This window comes from Mycteria americana, chromosome 6 (genome assembly GCF_035582795.1).
Source record: "Mycteria americana isolate JAX WOST 10 ecotype Jacksonville Zoo and Gardens chromosome 6, USCA_MyAme_1.0, whole genome shotgun sequence".
In the NCBI taxonomy this organism is placed as follows: domain Eukaryota; kingdom Metazoa; phylum Chordata; class Aves; order Ciconiiformes; family Ciconiidae; genus Mycteria; species Mycteria americana.
In genome coordinates, this window is record NC_134370.1 from 20984884 (window position 1) to 21001145 (window position 16262).

The 16262-nt window shown below is 42.6% G+C and overlaps 1 long non-coding RNA gene across 1 annotated transcript in view; it reads right to left on the reverse strand.

Annotated features, from left to right (window-relative positions):
• Positions 1-4468: 4468 nt before the first annotated feature.
• The window catches only part of LOC142410920 (uncharacterized), a 30438-nt gene continuing 18644 nt past the window's right edge, over positions 4469-16262 (reverse strand). Inside the window, exons 2-4 of the long non-coding RNA XR_012776059.1 lie at positions 7849-8033; positions 6051-6112; positions 4469-5243 (exon numbers count right to left, since the gene is read on the reverse strand). This is a non-coding gene — a long non-coding RNA (uncharacterized LOC142410920). The remainder of the gene's footprint in view (positions 5244-6050; positions 6113-7848; positions 8034-16262) is intronic.

The window sequence follows — 16262 nt, forward strand, 5'->3', positions numbered from 1 at the left end:
TTTGGCCTTAGCTGGAATGGCCTAAGGGAATTCTGGGCTCCAAGTCAGTCTGGACCTGATAAAGCTGGCTTTTGCTACTGACAGTGGACCTATGAATTCCCAGTGAATTTTCGCCTCCCTGCCTCCCACCAAAATGGGACAGCATCCACTCCAAGCTGAGGGGCAGGAGAGGGGATCCCCTCCTGGAAGGCCAGAGCTTGCCACCTTAGGATGAACAAATTCAGCTTTCATTCTTTCTTGGCCCCTTTAGGAGTTTTCCTGATTGAAGTAGGTGTGTAAATCTGTCTGGTCCTTGTTGTAGGAACATCCCAGGGGCAAGCCCTGGAGGGGAGCCCAGAGAGGTCCTGGAATCTCTATCCCTGGAGATCTTCAGGACTCACCTGCTTTAGCAGGGGGTTGGACTAGAAGATCTCCAGAGGTCACTTCCAGCCTAAATTCTTCTATGACTCTAATAATCCCCATTCTGGCAAATATCAAATGAGTCTCCTCACCTGAGCCAAGCCCAAAGCCGGCTCACGATCTGGAGCAGCACCAAGGTTTCTTTTGTAACCTCAGATACTTGGGAGAAAAAGCCTTGAACTCCTGGAAGGGTGGAGGAGCCCAGCTAGAAGCCGTGGCACACTGCTGCTCAGCCTTCCCTCCCCTCCCGAGCAGCTGCTAATGACTCACTCACCTCAGAAACGCTGCCAAGAGCTGTAGGAGCCATAGGGACTGGGGGTGAATTCCTTTCTTTTCTGTGTCCAATAATATTTATTGAATAACAATGCTACCAGCTCTGAATCACTGCTCCTGTCAGCGGTCAGGTGGTGCGCGAACGTGCTCCTCCACCGCTTCCAAACCGACCTCCTTGGCATGATGCTGGTACTAAAGGGCTCAATGATTGAACCCCATTTGTCAAAAAAACATCCAGAGATTAAATCTAGAGCTGAGTGACAGTTTCATTTTGGATACCGAGCACATGAGAAACTTGGCTAGGTTGAGGTTTGAACAGAAGCGAAGCTGTCTGAACTGTGAAAAGAGGCCGTTTGTCAGAAGGCATTTTGCTTGGGCCTTGAACAGCAAAATGTTGTACGTGTGATGGTTTTTATGATAGGACCACACTACCAGCATAGGAAAACAATAATCTGTTTTTTTAAACGGCTCCAAGATAAATCACAAGTAGTGTACTACTATTGATTTATTTACATCTCTATGGAATATTTGAGCTATAAATTACGGTTGAATAAACACAAACTGTGCAGAATTTTGCATTGTTTGAACTTATCAACGGCAGGTCTTTCTCGTGTTTTCATTTTAATGTAAATCAAATTGTGAAATGTATGGATGCAATTTATTTCCAGTTATGTTTATTGGACTTGGGAATGACTTATTAACCAGGGGCTTTACTCAAATTCTCATTTGATTTCCATGGATTTGACTGCCCAGCCTCTGCAGAGCTTTCATGGCTTGAGCACTGCAGACCCTAAATCTGATATAAGAGACAACAGTGGTTTTCTCACAGTGCCCTTGTGGAGTCCTGGAGTGAGACTCTAATGGAAATAGCACATCCTGCAGAGCAGAGCACTCAGAAGAAAGGGCTGGTGTCTGGGTGAAATCCCTGCTTGGCCGCCAAGTCTTCCCTTCATTGCAGCAGGGCCAGGAGTTCAGTTTCTATGTGTAATTTAACTCTGTGGGGAGACTCCCCCTCCGCAATATACTGAGGATCCCCCTGGTGCCAAGGAAAAGGCTGCAAGGATTCAAGAGAACATAGTCCTTATGCAATTTTGAAATAAGGGAAACAAACCCTAATAATGCTAACCAAATCCAGATCGGCGAGGACAAAAAAGGTCAGTCCCAGGATCCGATGATCTGTAAAAGTAGTGGAGGTGTTTACAGCCAAAGTAGCCCATGCCTTTTCATGCCACGGCTGATGAGAGCCTCTTTCTAAAATGGAACAGACACAGCAGCAGAGGTGGAAAGGCAAGGAGGACACAGGTTTTTCAGTCCTCCTTTGATTTCCCCAACTGAAAAGTCCTGACCTGACATCTTGACAGTAGCTGCCCTGATGACTCTTCTCCAGCCCACCACTTCGCTGAGTCCCCCATGGGCCTTGGGGAAGTCCAAGTGAAATCCTGGCTATCGTGAAGTCAATAAGAGGTTTATCCTCACCCTACAACAGACTTCCCCTTGTGACTCTGAGGAAGTCTCTCATTGCTGTGTACCTCAGTTTCTCCAGAGAACATAATGCTTTCCTGTTTGACAGAGGTGTCGTGAGGACAAATTCCTGGTGCCTGGGGACCACGAGCTGTGACGCTGATAACAGGCACAGGAAAGTCTGTGCGGGTCACTGGACACATTCCATTCTTATGACACTTGAATCCAAAAGAGCATTTAAATCAAAACATCACTGGTTAAACTCAATCCTTAGTGAATGGCAGCCTGTAAATTTCTTAGCCTAAATTATTAAGAGAACATTGCATACTTTATAACTGCATGTTTGAAAATACTCATGGGGTCAGGCTCTCCTTTTAGCCCCAACAACATAAAGTTGGAGTCATTGCCTGACTCCAAGGCAGTTACTCCAGATTTATTTCAGGGTAACTCTGAGCAGGATCTTGGGTTTTGTTTATGACTTTTCATTTGTATTTTGTGAAAACTTAATAAAAACTTTTCAAACTGAAAAACATGGTTCCATAAACCCCACATATGGGATCTTTAAACTCGGCCAACTTATGAACTTAACCCTGACTTGTCTTTGTCCTCTTGGCCTTTTCAGCAGCTAGCACTCTTCAGCCATGTCCGTATTTACAGAGGTCAGAAAACCCTTAGACAGCCAACTCTTTCCTTTGCCTAAAACAATAACAGGAACATATGACAAAACTGAACCAGAATGTCCTGAAATGAGAAAAAAAAAATGCATAAAATGAGGCTAGACAACTGAGAGAACCCAACTTAATGCCTGCAAAGTGGACAGCCTACCCAGGTTGGCTAGGGCATGGCTTTAGATAACACTGGAACCTATTTAGAGGTGCTGGTACACAAATAGCACCTTTTTTTTAGAGTTTCTATTAATACAGCAGAAAAGTGACATGTCCTGTCCTAGATGTCTTCCACTCAACATTTTGCTTGTGACTGGTTCTATCCATGCCAGTGACAGTTATCCAGAGATTTTAAGGCATGGGATTTTACAATAGTCTATTCCAAATTGCTCAAAGCTGGCCACAGCGATTTCCACATTAGACCCACCAACATGTGATTGATACAAGGTACATCTAATGCAAGGTATCTGGTTTTGACTCAAATACTTCGAAGGATAGAGAGTTCGAAAATTACTACATCGCCTAGCAACCTTTTCCAAGATTTTACAATCCTCCCCGTTAAAAATCATTGTGTTACTAAACATGCCAGTGCAATTCCATTGATTTCAGTGAAGTTCCTCCTGTGTAAGAAAGGAGAGAAACAGGCCAAGAGAAAACTTTGAAGAGTGGGAGGCTATAAAGATTGTTTTAGATTCAGACCTGTGTAAGACCCTCTGGTTTAAACTCAATAGATCTGTGCCACTTGGTATCTCCTGAGGATGTGCCTCCTTGCTTTGCTCCTGAGAAAAAAAAAGGTGTTGCAGGCTAAAATGTCAAAACTGCGTAAGAAAAATTTAATTAGTTGAGAAATGAGCAAACAGATCTCTCCAGAGGGTTTGAAAACCTTCACTTCAGTGTTTTCAGGAGACATAGAAGAGTGATGAAAGAAAGGAGTAATTAAGGGCCTGATCTACATCCCTGGAAGTCCAGTAGCAACACATCCCGAGGAATTCAATATTAGATTTGGAAATGAAGAATAAAATAATATGAAAAAGGTTAACTAAAGATACCAGTTAAATGCAGAGACGGTGTGCATTGAGGTATTCCTCAGTCAGCACCAACGGAAATGCATTGACCTACCCCACAGGGAAACCAGCCCCAAAAGCACCAGGAGCCACAGGAGAGCAGCTTCCCACTTGAGTACTGGGAGCTGCTCTCCCCACGGGTGCTCACAGAGACACCCTGGGCTCACCTCAGTGCTCCTGGGCAGGCTTGAGCTCTGCAGCCTCCTGGACCACCGTGATCCCCGCCCGGGGCTGGCAGCGCTTCTGGCGCTGTTTGGGGATGCTCCAAGTAGTGCAGACTGCCCAGTGAAACTGCTTATTCTTTGACAGCTGCAGTCAAAGGTCAGACAAATAGCAGGAGCCATCTTCTCAATGTTGCAGACAGCAGAGTCTGCCCAGGAAACCAAGGTCTTGATCTCTTGGGTGATGTAGGCAAGTGCTTTCCAAACTCTTGTGTACCTTGTTGCAAGCTCCTTGGGGACCAGCCTGCTGCTTAGTTCTTCTTAAGGGAAAGTCTGACACAATGAGACCCTCATCTACTTTAGCACCACACAAGCACATACTAAATGGCTGGAGAACTGGAGAACTACCTACCTCAGAAAGTAGCTAATAATAGAGAATCACCAGTCTACGGCATGGGAGGGTGTAGTGAGGCCAGCTGGGTCACTGATACTGGCCTGTACATTGCTAAGCACTTTCCTTAATGATCTGGAAATAAAGACATGAAAAGCTGGATCAGTTGTTAAGGTGGGTCCATTTAAACAAAATAGAATTGCTTAGAGACAAAAAGATGCCTAGGGAAAATGTAATTATTTGCGAAATGAGTGCCAGGACCTGAGACCTTGGAAATCTTAGACTTTTTCCATAGATTGGAGGAAGGGAGGCAAGCAGAGCAATAGAAAAGGCAATAGGAAAGCCTTAAAGGGACTTTACTGAAGGACTATACAGCCAGAGCAGACAAGTTCGGCCTAAGCTCCAAGCATGCTCCTCTGGCAAAACCAGCAAATGCCATGGCTCAAGGTGCAACTGGAGGAGATGTGAGGCAGAAGAGAGATGATTTTCCCCATGTCTGTAATAGTCACATGCTGGGCCACCGCTGTCAGTTTGGATGTTTTTCAGAAAATGATGCTGGATGTTTGGAAAGAAAGCAGAAAGGAATCACTGAAATGATTTAAGGGCTGGAGAAAACATTGTCCAGTAAAGGTCTTGAGAGATGTCACCAGAAGGGGAAGTCCACAAGCTGCAGCCCCCAACATTTCATCAGCAAATAATCTCCTGTAGCAAGGCATCAAAGAGCTCCACATAGTCAGCTTCTCAAAAAGAAGATTTAGTGGCAATTTGATTTTGATGTCTAAGTATCCTCACATGGAGGATCTATCAGTCACTAACAGATTCTTTTAATCTAGAATGGAAAACATTAACATGAACCAATAGCTGGCAAATCAAAGCCATACAAATCCCAGTTAGAAATGTAGCCATACTTTTTTTTTTTTTTAATCCCTGTCTGTCATTAGATGTTGAAGCAAATGACCTAAGAAATTGGAGGATGTCTCCATCTCTTGAAATACTCAGATCACAGCTGAAGCCCACCCTGGAAGAGACACTTTTTGCTAACACACAATACTGAACTCTGTCCAGGAGTAACTTTGCAAAATGAAGCGGCCTGTGATGTACAAGAAATCAGACCCGATGACTCCCTTGCAGGTTTGGCAGTGTTGCAGTAATACCAGTGAGCTAAAGGCAACTGGGCTTTTTAGTCTTTGGCATGCCAGAGCAGGCATTCAAGTACCCCCACGCCACCCAGCAGGTGGGGTCAAGATTTCCCCAGAAGGATAACTATCCAAATAAGTACCCCAATGCTATCATAATGCTCCCCTCCTAAGCCTTCTGCAAAGCCAGTTTTGAGCTACAGTAGACTGACTTTGAGAAACAAATTATTGCTTCTCCAGGCTACGGTCTGTGGTCTGGTTTTGAATCAATCAGTGCAGCACACAGGTGGTAGAGGGAAGCGTTCTAGCCCACGGCAGGAGAACTCGCCGAGTGCAGCCAAAATAAGCTTTTATGTCCCAGCTGACATCTGTGGGAATGGACAGGTCTTTCACTGTGTGGGACATACACAATTTATATGAAGGGATCCCTAAACACTTTAGTATTCATTATTTTTAAAAGAGGTTGGATTCTGCAAGGGGGAGGGAATGTGTTTTCATACCTTGAGAACATTACTCCTTTACATGACACTGATGTTTTAACAGCTCATTTATTTTCTTTTGTCTAGGGTAACAGAAAAAAGAGAGGGAAGCATTTATTTACCAGCAAATTATTACTTTTCTAGGGAATCAGAGAAGAATAACATTTTTTACTCATGTTGATTTTGTAAGATCCTCCATGCATGTTATTTTTTGAGGAAATACATTTTTTTTTCTAAACAGTGGTTCATGGACATCTAATCTTCAGCTGAATATGTAACGGTCTTACAGAACTGCTGGGTGACATGGTCCAGACCTTAAGTCTTACATAACTCAGGCTGCATTGCTGATTGAATATATATAGTTGCAATTTATTTTGTACATGCAAATTAGGAATATAATGAAAACATTTCAAATTATGAGGCTGGAACGTCATTTTTACAGATGGCCTTTTCTGCCAACGGGCAATTTGTTCCCCTCATATAAACATTAGGAAAGTTTAAGCATCTGCTCCTAATTAGTTCCCTTGCACAAGTTACTGAAGTCACACTTCCCCATGCTCATTGCTGAGATCTCACATGATTAGTTTGTTTGCACGCTGCTCCTTGGAATTAGACAAAGCCAAAGACCTGGAATCACAGCTGTTCTCTCTGCACCAGAAATCAAACCCAATTTTATTGGAATGATGAAAATTGCCAAGATCAGATGACCCTGGGAAGCTAGCACAAGTTAATTGGGCCCTGGTTGACCCTAATGTAACCACATGAATCTGGGGAAAATCTGGCCAGTATTTGATTAATTTGTTTACAGAACATGTTTTGAATGATTTTTCTAAAAGTAAATTTACTAAGGTAGGTCTTCTTACCCCAGAAATTGTTTGTACGTTTTATCCCTCAGCCATCGTGGCTTCCTAACCAGAGTTGGGACAAAGCCATGGTACACCTTTCAGAGTACATTCAGCCCTAACACTGCTCTGCCATCTAACACCTGATCTTTGGGTTCAGAGCAAATTAGGTTTTGGTTGTGGCCATGGTATAAAACTCTGTCACACTCAAGTGATGTGGAGAATCAACAGAGCCATCCAGAGACAGCTGATTAGAGCATTGTTTGGTTTAAACATTTCCAGAAACCCTCACTCGAACTCATCTTTAATGTCATCATCAAAGCTTTATGCATTCCTTAAAAGCTTCCAGAAATGTTAGCTCTGGAAGAATTTTCCTCAAACTTTTTATTCAAACAAAAGAAAGAGAAATTATCAGACTGATTTGGAGAGACATAAAACATGGAGTCCCGAGCCTCCCTGTATTTTAGCATCTGACAGAAATATCTCATGTGCCTTGTACCAATATGGATCCAGTTAACAGAAGTGTAGCGAAGCTCAAGAACACTTCTGTCTATAAGACAATATAGCCACATTCACGCACAGTACATGATCATATCCATCAGCAACATATTCAAACTTTACTTGCTTAAGAGGTAAACTAAAAGGTTTCTTACGCCTTGCATGGTACCTTTTCACTTTATTGTTCATAAAGTAGCACAAAGGAGAGCATTAAGAGAAGCCTAGTGTCTTTGTGACTCTTCAAGTTTTAGCATTAAAGTGGCCACTCTTGTATACATTAAAAAAAAAAAGTGTGACTCGAAGATCTTACAGTCTAATGCTTCAGCGGCAAGAAACTAGATTTCAAAGTACGTGGAGCTTTTAATTACACCTATCTCAGGGATCATTTCTTTGCAGCAGTCAAAACACTTGCAAGTGTTTTGCATCATTAACCCAATTTTTAAACCAGGTAATGGACCCCAAGAATGGAAGATACTTACCCAGTATCACCCAGCATACTGTGATTGAATCCCAGTTGTTCAGAGCCTGCTTCAGTTCTCTCTTCACAGAAAATACTGCTCCCTTTCCAAGAATGCATAATCACCCATATGCTTACATTTTTTTCCAAAGAAGGATGTTTTCTTAATCTTACCCAAATACTGGAATGCAGATAAAACTAGGTATGCTGCAAAAACAAAAGCACCAGAATCAATGAAACCAGTTTCCTTCAGATTTTTCTCTCATGGATGAGTGACTTCCATATCTAAAATTTTATTGCAACTGAGACATCTGTAAGGGGTTTTCCCCATATGGATTCTCTCATTTCTAATAAAGTGCACTCTCATTCTGCTCTTTTCCCTACTGTCAGGTTCTCCCAACATCATTTTCTTCCACCTGGCCATCTGCTTTTAGAAGCTTACTTATCTTAGACATCTTTACTCCTCTGACAAATCTGGTGGAAGTCAGCCAATGAATTCAAAAGGTGTCAGGGACACACACAGACATACACACGTACACACAGTCCTCTCTTCTGCAAGAAATCAGGGCTCATTTCCCTACGTTCAACAGAAAAATCTAAAAAAAAAAAAAAAAAAAAATTTGCCTTCTACAATTATTAAATCACTGCAATAATTAACTGCAAATTGGAGTGACTGGTATTTCAGTTTAAAAGACTCCAACATCCTCTAAGCATTTACTAGCATCTAGTCTTGTGTTGATTAACACACCTGCTTAATACTGATGTGAATTCCATTGACATTACAGTAGTCATATATAATACACAAATACCAAATCAGCCCTGTTTGCTTTAATTAATAGAGACAGTAGGACAGTGACTGCAGTGTGTTGAGATCTACTAAATATTTGGAATAGGAAAGAAAATGTACTATTCTGGCTCCTCGATAGACCAGGGCAAAGACCACCGAGTTTGTTTTTCAAGGATCTAAATAGTCTTGTGCTATTTATTTTCTCAGCAATGAGTTTCACCCTTTGTGTGCGGTCAAGTCTGCCTGGTGTGGAGTTCTGAAAAGAAGTGGTTCCGATAGAAACATGGTTCCACAGCAGCTCTTTAAATGTTCTTTGATTGTGAAACCCAAGGGGCCATGCTGCAAACATCCTCACAAAGGGCCAGAATTTCAAAGTTCATATTCATCTTTGCAATATGTGGCAAATAAAAGTGCTGGGATGTCATCTGGTCTGTGTCTATTAGAGATTAGTGGAAGTTTCTGTTACAAGAGGTTAATTTAAAAACACCAATTAACTGACCACAAAATACTTTGTATGAAACACTTCCAGTTTAAAGACTTTTGCCCAAACATGCGTTCTTGATGCATCTGGGGCCAGAGATTTCCACAACTGCTCAGTGAAATTGATTCTCTTACCAATTTCACAGCTAGGTTGTCAGCAAAAATAACAGAAGCTGTCAATTTTGGTGAGCAGATACAGTGTTAGCAATTCTCCAGATCTCTGGAAATATCTCCAAATTTGGCATTTGGTTTCATTCAGACTGAATTCAACTTAAAAAATACATACATCTTTTGGCAAACTGGAAACCCAGTTTTTGTTCAGCTCCAGTGCCCACTTCCACAATGGGCTGGCCAACCCTTGTCTTAGAAGTGTCTCATCAGAAGCAACATCAGTGTACCCGTTTATGTCTTTCAGATAAAATAAAACATTTGCTGCTGCAAGCTGCTATTCCACAGCCAAGAAATCCCCCTCCTTCTTACTTGGTTTTCAAGCAGTGCTTACTCAGGCAAAGGTCCCATTGACTTCGGTGGGTGACTGGTACACAAGTAGGAACTTCAAGATTTGGCCGACATATGTTTTGTAAGTAAACGCTAAGGGAAAAGCAATTTGATCTCATTTCAAAGCCTGGCAGAACACAATATAGCATAATCACTAAAAAATCTAAGACAGAATTTCATCAAGCAAAAACAAACACTGTTCAGAAACTCAGCAGGAGACAGCCAGTCCTGAGCCTACAGTAATTGCAATGTTGAGAATAGGAGTAAATTCCCTGAAGATGCTCCATACAGTAGCAAACCATCTGTCTAAACACTTGCAGAAAAGGCTCATGTTTGAAAACCGTGGATCTTGCCAAGGCCTTTGCCATTGGCTTTGGAAGTGTAATGACATGGGATATTCACAGATGTTCTTTCTGAATGTCCCCCACTCCCTGTAAGCAGATGGATCTTGGAGACTGCAAAATGAACTACCAGGAAAGACAACAAAACCTTTTTCCGCCTCCTGTTGCCTTTCTCTACAGTAGGGACTGAGGCTTCAAAAATCAATTAGCATTTTTCTGCTGATGGGCAACGGTAAGGAAAATGTTTCCTTCAAAAATTGACCATTGCTGAAATTGACCCCAACGTAGAATTTCATCAAGGCGCCCTTACATATGGCCCTGGACCACCAACCCTATCCTTCTGAACAAACATCTGTGATTCACAGCAGCCCCAGAGAATATTTTCGAATGTATCTAGGGAAAATTATGACAGCTGTTGAGACCTAGCAAACACTGAGCCCTGGGTTTTTGCAGAACAATTACAATTTGTCACTAATGTATCTGAAAACTCCAGCCCACAGCAGGGTCTTTACTGAATGACACAAGTTTGTAAAGCAGAAAATAATTCATATTACAGTGTAAAAGCAATGACGTTTGAAGTTAAGGGTCAGCTGCCAATTCTCTTGTGAGCTCTATTTTTCAGGGCTTTAGAACTTGAATAACTACACACAACATCAAGTTGACAGTGTCAATGATTTTTCAAACAATGGATTAACTTTCTTAAGCTGATTTCAACACTTACAGTAAGGTTTAATGGGAACTTTAGGAGTTGTGAAAAGAAAGCCCACTGAGAGGCATACAAACTGGAATCTGCTTGTCCCTGTACTCAGCACAGAGTGTTCAGCACCAGAGGAGGCTTCCTCTGCTGCTGCACCACTGGGCTTCACCCCAGCAAAGAAAAAGCCAAGAGCAGGTTCATCTCTACAGTGTCCTGCAAGTGGCCCTCACAAGCAGACAGATGAAGATTGATACTATGGGAATTTCATGCTGTGGAAAATCTAAACAGGATATTTAACTTGCAGTCAGCTTTCTTCTCAGCATGAACTCCTTGTGTTGCGTTTTCAAGTCCCACCTGCCTGCGCTTGCCTGCGCAGGCTTTCCTTGGTGGCTGGACTACATCACCCACACCGCGACGTGCTCTCTCCCTGTAGCTCAGCTGCTGCAGGATGCTAATTTTTGAGCTGCTCCACTCAACATTTTGCTCCATCGACAAAACAAAGCTGTTGACAAACACAGAGGCCTTGGCTCGGGAAGAAATTCCAGACAGATTTTTGCACTTCATCCCAGGCGTGCAAGGAAGGGAAGGAGGGGCTCTGCTGCTGGGCTACCTCCCATTGTCATCTGGCTACTGTCTGGCTAAACCTGCTCTGAAAGACTCACCTCAACCTCTACTTGCTGCAGTATAGCTGTTCGGTTTGGGGCTAGCCATATGGCACCTATATATCAGTAATTGGTGGAGACAAATGTTCCAAGCGTCAGCATCTGTATTTCATAAAGGAACATGAGGATCTGATAGAGCCAGCCTACGGGACCTCCCAGAGAACTGACGAGAACCATCTCAGCTCCCCATGGGCTTCTAGGTAACTGGAGCACAGCATTTTCCCCACCTTGACAACAGGGAGTTGTCATAGCTGCTTTCTGGCCCTTCTCCATGTAGTATCTCACTGCGTCCCAGTCTTTATTGATTGTTTCTTCAAAATACTGCTTTGAGACAAGGAAGTCTTATGTCCCTGTTCACACACCAGGACAGCAAGGCCCAAGTCTGACGGAGAGGAAGCACCAGGAGCCCAAAAGGTGCATCTAAACATCTGTCACTTAGCTGCCCGAGCCAGCACCAGACTGGCTCTTTCTTCTAGGAAGGAGCATCACGCACATCAGTGCATCTGCCATATACTGGCCATAGGAAGGCTGCAAGGTATCTGACAAATGGTGGGAACCTTGGCCAAGACACCATGGCCTCCTCTGAAGGCTGAGCTGGAGCTTCTTCCCAGCTTTACTCAGGAGCTCACTTAAACCTGCTCCCAGATCATTTGGAGACTAGTCAAATGCATGCTTAAATTCATGCCTAAAACCTAAGCCAGAGAATCATTCGATCATGCCGTCTTGGAAGGTGTGTAGCAGAGCAGAGATCTGGACCCAGGCTTCTCTCCTGTAACTGGTCTTTTTCCCTACATCTTGCTTTATTTTCCCCCACTATTTGTTTTTCCAGCAACAACCAAAAAAAAAAAAAAAAAAGAGAGAGAAAAAAGAAAAGCATGGGAGGGGATAGAGAAGAAGAGGAAAAATGGGAGAGAAAAGCAAGGAAAACAAAATTTCAAACTACATTATTTCTAGATAATGTTAACTGGAGAATTTTAAAAGATCAAAAACTATAAAATCTTGAAAAAATAACACCAGTACGGTAATATTTTTATTACAGCAGCCTTTGGGTTAAAAAAAAAAAGTGAGAAAGAAAACTGTGACCAGCTCCCACCAAGAGCCTTTAAAAATTTCTCATGACAAGGGTTACAGCACATTTATGAGGTGGCCATTCCACATGCAATCAAGCCAACTGGCTCTTTGTGGTCCTAATAATAAAAAAGTGGTGCTGCTACACTAGTCTAATATTCCTGATGAGAGTGCTGAGATAAGTTTTCTTTCAGTCAGGTCCCTCTCAAATAAATTTTATAAGCTATGCTTGCCCCTTTTACACCAAACTGCATGATCTGCTTTACGTCTGCAATGGAAAACATGATTATAAAAAGTCTTCTTTACCCTTGTTTTTGTTTAATATAATACCAGAATCAGTAGCATGGAAAATAAGGACCCAGGTTACGTGCCAGGAGCCTTGGAACATAAAACCTTGCTGTGGGCCGATAATATCTCACTGATTCTTACCAGTCTTCAAGACTCTGTCCACGACCCTTCTGCAAAATAAACTTTATGAAATCAAAACTTGCACCCTTCTCAGAAGTCCAGTCCCTTCCTGTGGTGAGCACTGCTTTTGCGATAACCAAAGGAATTCTATATTTAGGGACAGCACTTGTTCTTGACCTTCAGGGGACTGTTTCCATTGACACATGCTGAAAAGAAAAGGGATAAAAATCCCCTTTGGGATTTCAGTTCAGATCCTACAGTTCTAATATGAAATTTAAACTGCCCCAAGCTGCTAGTGTTATAGTACCGCCTGCTAAGTATAAAGCAGAAAGGGAAAAGTCCAGAAGACAATACTTCATTACATGGAAATTCTTTGAATCCCAAAGCCATATGGGACATTAAAAGCTTTCCCCAAATCCCTCTCAGATCAATGGAATCCAATTGTTGTACAAAACCAATATTTGGAAGAAGAAGAAAATTCTGATTTTCTGCAATTCTGGGAGCTGACTGAGATTCATTTGTAACTAGAAAAATAGCTTTTATTTTAGAGCAAGTATAAGAGCCAGGAGACAAAATCTCTTTTACTCATGTTATCAGCAGCTTTCTCAGTGAATTAGGCTGTATGCCCCCTCCCAGTTCAGCAAGATCAATGCTTCCCAGTCGTAGAAGATCCTTTAAGACCTTTTGCAAATCCTACATTTTGTGAGTAAAGTTTCACAAATAGCTCTAGTTTGTGAACATTCCTACAATAGCACATTATGGGCAGCCCTGCTCACAGTCATCTTGAAAGTTTTGTGTTTTTTCTCTTCTGAAATACAGTAGCTGTAATGACCCCATCAAAAAGTCTGTAATGTTCACAACTCACCAGGTGTAAGGTGCAAATTCCTTCACGGACATACATAGCAGGTAGTTCATACACAAATTAATTTGCATAAGCCATTAGTCAATCCATTATGAGAAATTAACAAATCTAGACAGATGATGGCCTTGGTCCTGGAAAATTCATGGGCAGAAAAAGAGTCCGCATTTGAGAAACGCACTACTTTTTCCTACCACCACCTCGAGTTCGAAAGCCTGTTCTGCTGGGTGAGGAAAAGGATGTAATCCCAAGCTCCCAGAGCAGTGGCTGTTCTAGAAAGGATATGATTCTGCTTTAGGGCTTTCTTGAAAACCAAATTTGAAAAATTTTTATTTTGTCCCATGCCATCCTCAAAGCCTGGTGGGTTTTTTACATTACAAAAACTTTTCACAGGACAGAAAAACTGTTTGTTTTCCACCCAGACAACCAAAGCCAGGATTTGGTAAAATACCTTAATAACATACTAACTTCCCTGGCAATGCGAGTGACCCACTCTTTATCATAAAAGGCATTAAAATGGCATGACATTTTAATGAAACTTTCAGAGCACCTTTCTAGTAGTTCAGGGGGGTCGTGTTGCAATTTTTGCTTCAATTTAGCTGGAACAGCTCACTCGGAGATATAGCATGCTGTGCTTGTTGGCCTCCTTCCATTCAAGGTTATGAATCAGAGCTGTGTTAACGAACTCAGAGAAATCTCCTTCATGCTGAGCGCAGCAGAAGACCAACCAACATTTAATTGTCCTTGCTATTACTCGCCTCTGCTAGGCTCAAGGTGGAGGCTTCAAGCCCTGGGTGGCATGGCTATTCCCACGACACATTCCCTGTTGCACAGAACCCATGTCCAGCACGAAGGCAGAATGGAGCATGACCAATGAGTGTGAAGCAAGATCTCTGCTTGCCATCACCTTGACTTTTCAATGTGCCGCAGAGAGATGTTATTCATCCATTCTATTGCACACTGAGGGTTTGCATACACCTACCATCACTGTACCATCTGGTAATGATTTTCTGCAAACAGCAACATCATATGTTCTTGCTGGGAGTTTGTATGAGGTACAAGGCTCTTGCTGCTCCCCATTCAGGAAATACCTTCTCTTTGGGTAAGATCAGTGGGCCAAACCTTGATGTCGACGTTCAGCTCTTTTTTGTTGTGCAAAACTCTGACTAGCCACGGTAGGCATCTGCCTCAGCCAAGATGAAGTAAAATACAGTCACCAGACCCTCTCAAGTTGCATAATAAAGGGTTCTTATTTTATGTCAAGCTTCTTTCTAGTACCTTTTCCTCAAATATGAAAGGATGTTATGCAAATAGTTACACAGGTGAAATGTTCCCTGTGCAAAACTGGGCATTTCGGGAGACCGCATAACCATGGTACAGTTTTTGTGGTCCTTTCCCAGCGTGGGGTATCAGGCTCAGTTTCCTGTCACCTCAGGCTGGGCACTGAGTGAGCTGGAAGCACTGTGGCTCTCCAAAGCTTTCATTCTGCTCTGATCACCTCTGATACAAGAGCAGCATTCACGTGGCAGTAGCACAGCTGGCGATACAGCAAGTGAGGCTGAGGAGAGACAGGCACACAAAACCCACTTCCACGCCGTGGGGGCAGAGGGCAATCATGAGGAGCGGTGAGCAGAAGGATGCATGTTCAGGCAACTAGAGGTAATTAACCCTTGGCTAGTCTCACCAAAGGACTTGGTGGGTCTTCTGTCTCTTGAATACTTTGAATCAGCTTATGATATCTCTGCTTTTAAAAAAAATGTACTTTGACTCTGCCACAACTCAGACCTCACAGATGAATCATAGGGTATCCCAGATGTATGCTATACAGAGTCCACCCAGACAACCATAAAAATCCCTATGGCCTTAAACACAATGAATCAGGCCTTGTTTAACCTGCACCTGTGTTATTTCCAGGGCCAAAGCCAAACCGCCTGCACAGCTCCAACACATTTGAACAGAGTTGTGCCTGCTTACACCATGGGCCTGCATCCCATCTCCATAGAATATCTGCTGGTTTTTTAACGTTTCCCAAACTTCTGAAAAACTTCCAGGCACCATGAAGCTTCACTTCTTCCAACTGAATCGGTGACTAATGAATCCTGGCCAGAAATTCTTCATTAAACACCCAGGTTTCTCGATTGTGCTGACCCATTTACACCCAAGAGTTTATTTTAACACAGGATTTTTATCCTCCTTCTCAAATTTCTTCTTTTTTTTAAAACAGAATTTAAAAAAATGCAAGAAAGTCTTTGCTGATATTTGGTTACTCACCACATGCTGAGTTGAGTTTCCTGTTTAAAGAAGAGAGACTGTGTGTATGTATGTGTGTGCGTATGTGTGCATGCGTGTGTGCTGGGGCCTTTTTATGGGTATCCTGGCCAGATAAACCCTTAGAAGAGCCAATAGCCAGCCATGAGATTTTTCTGAGATATCTTGACCCAACTAGCACCAAACACAGCTTGTGCACTGCAAGCAGCGCTGGGCAGAGGTCCCAACAAATGCAAAACAATATTTTTAATTCATCTGGGGGATTTCCTGAAGCAAACCTTGGCATGGAAAGAGCAAGCTGCAGTACAGCAAGAATGGCAATGTTTGTCTTCGAGGAGGATTTAGCCAGCAATAGATGGCTTTAGTGG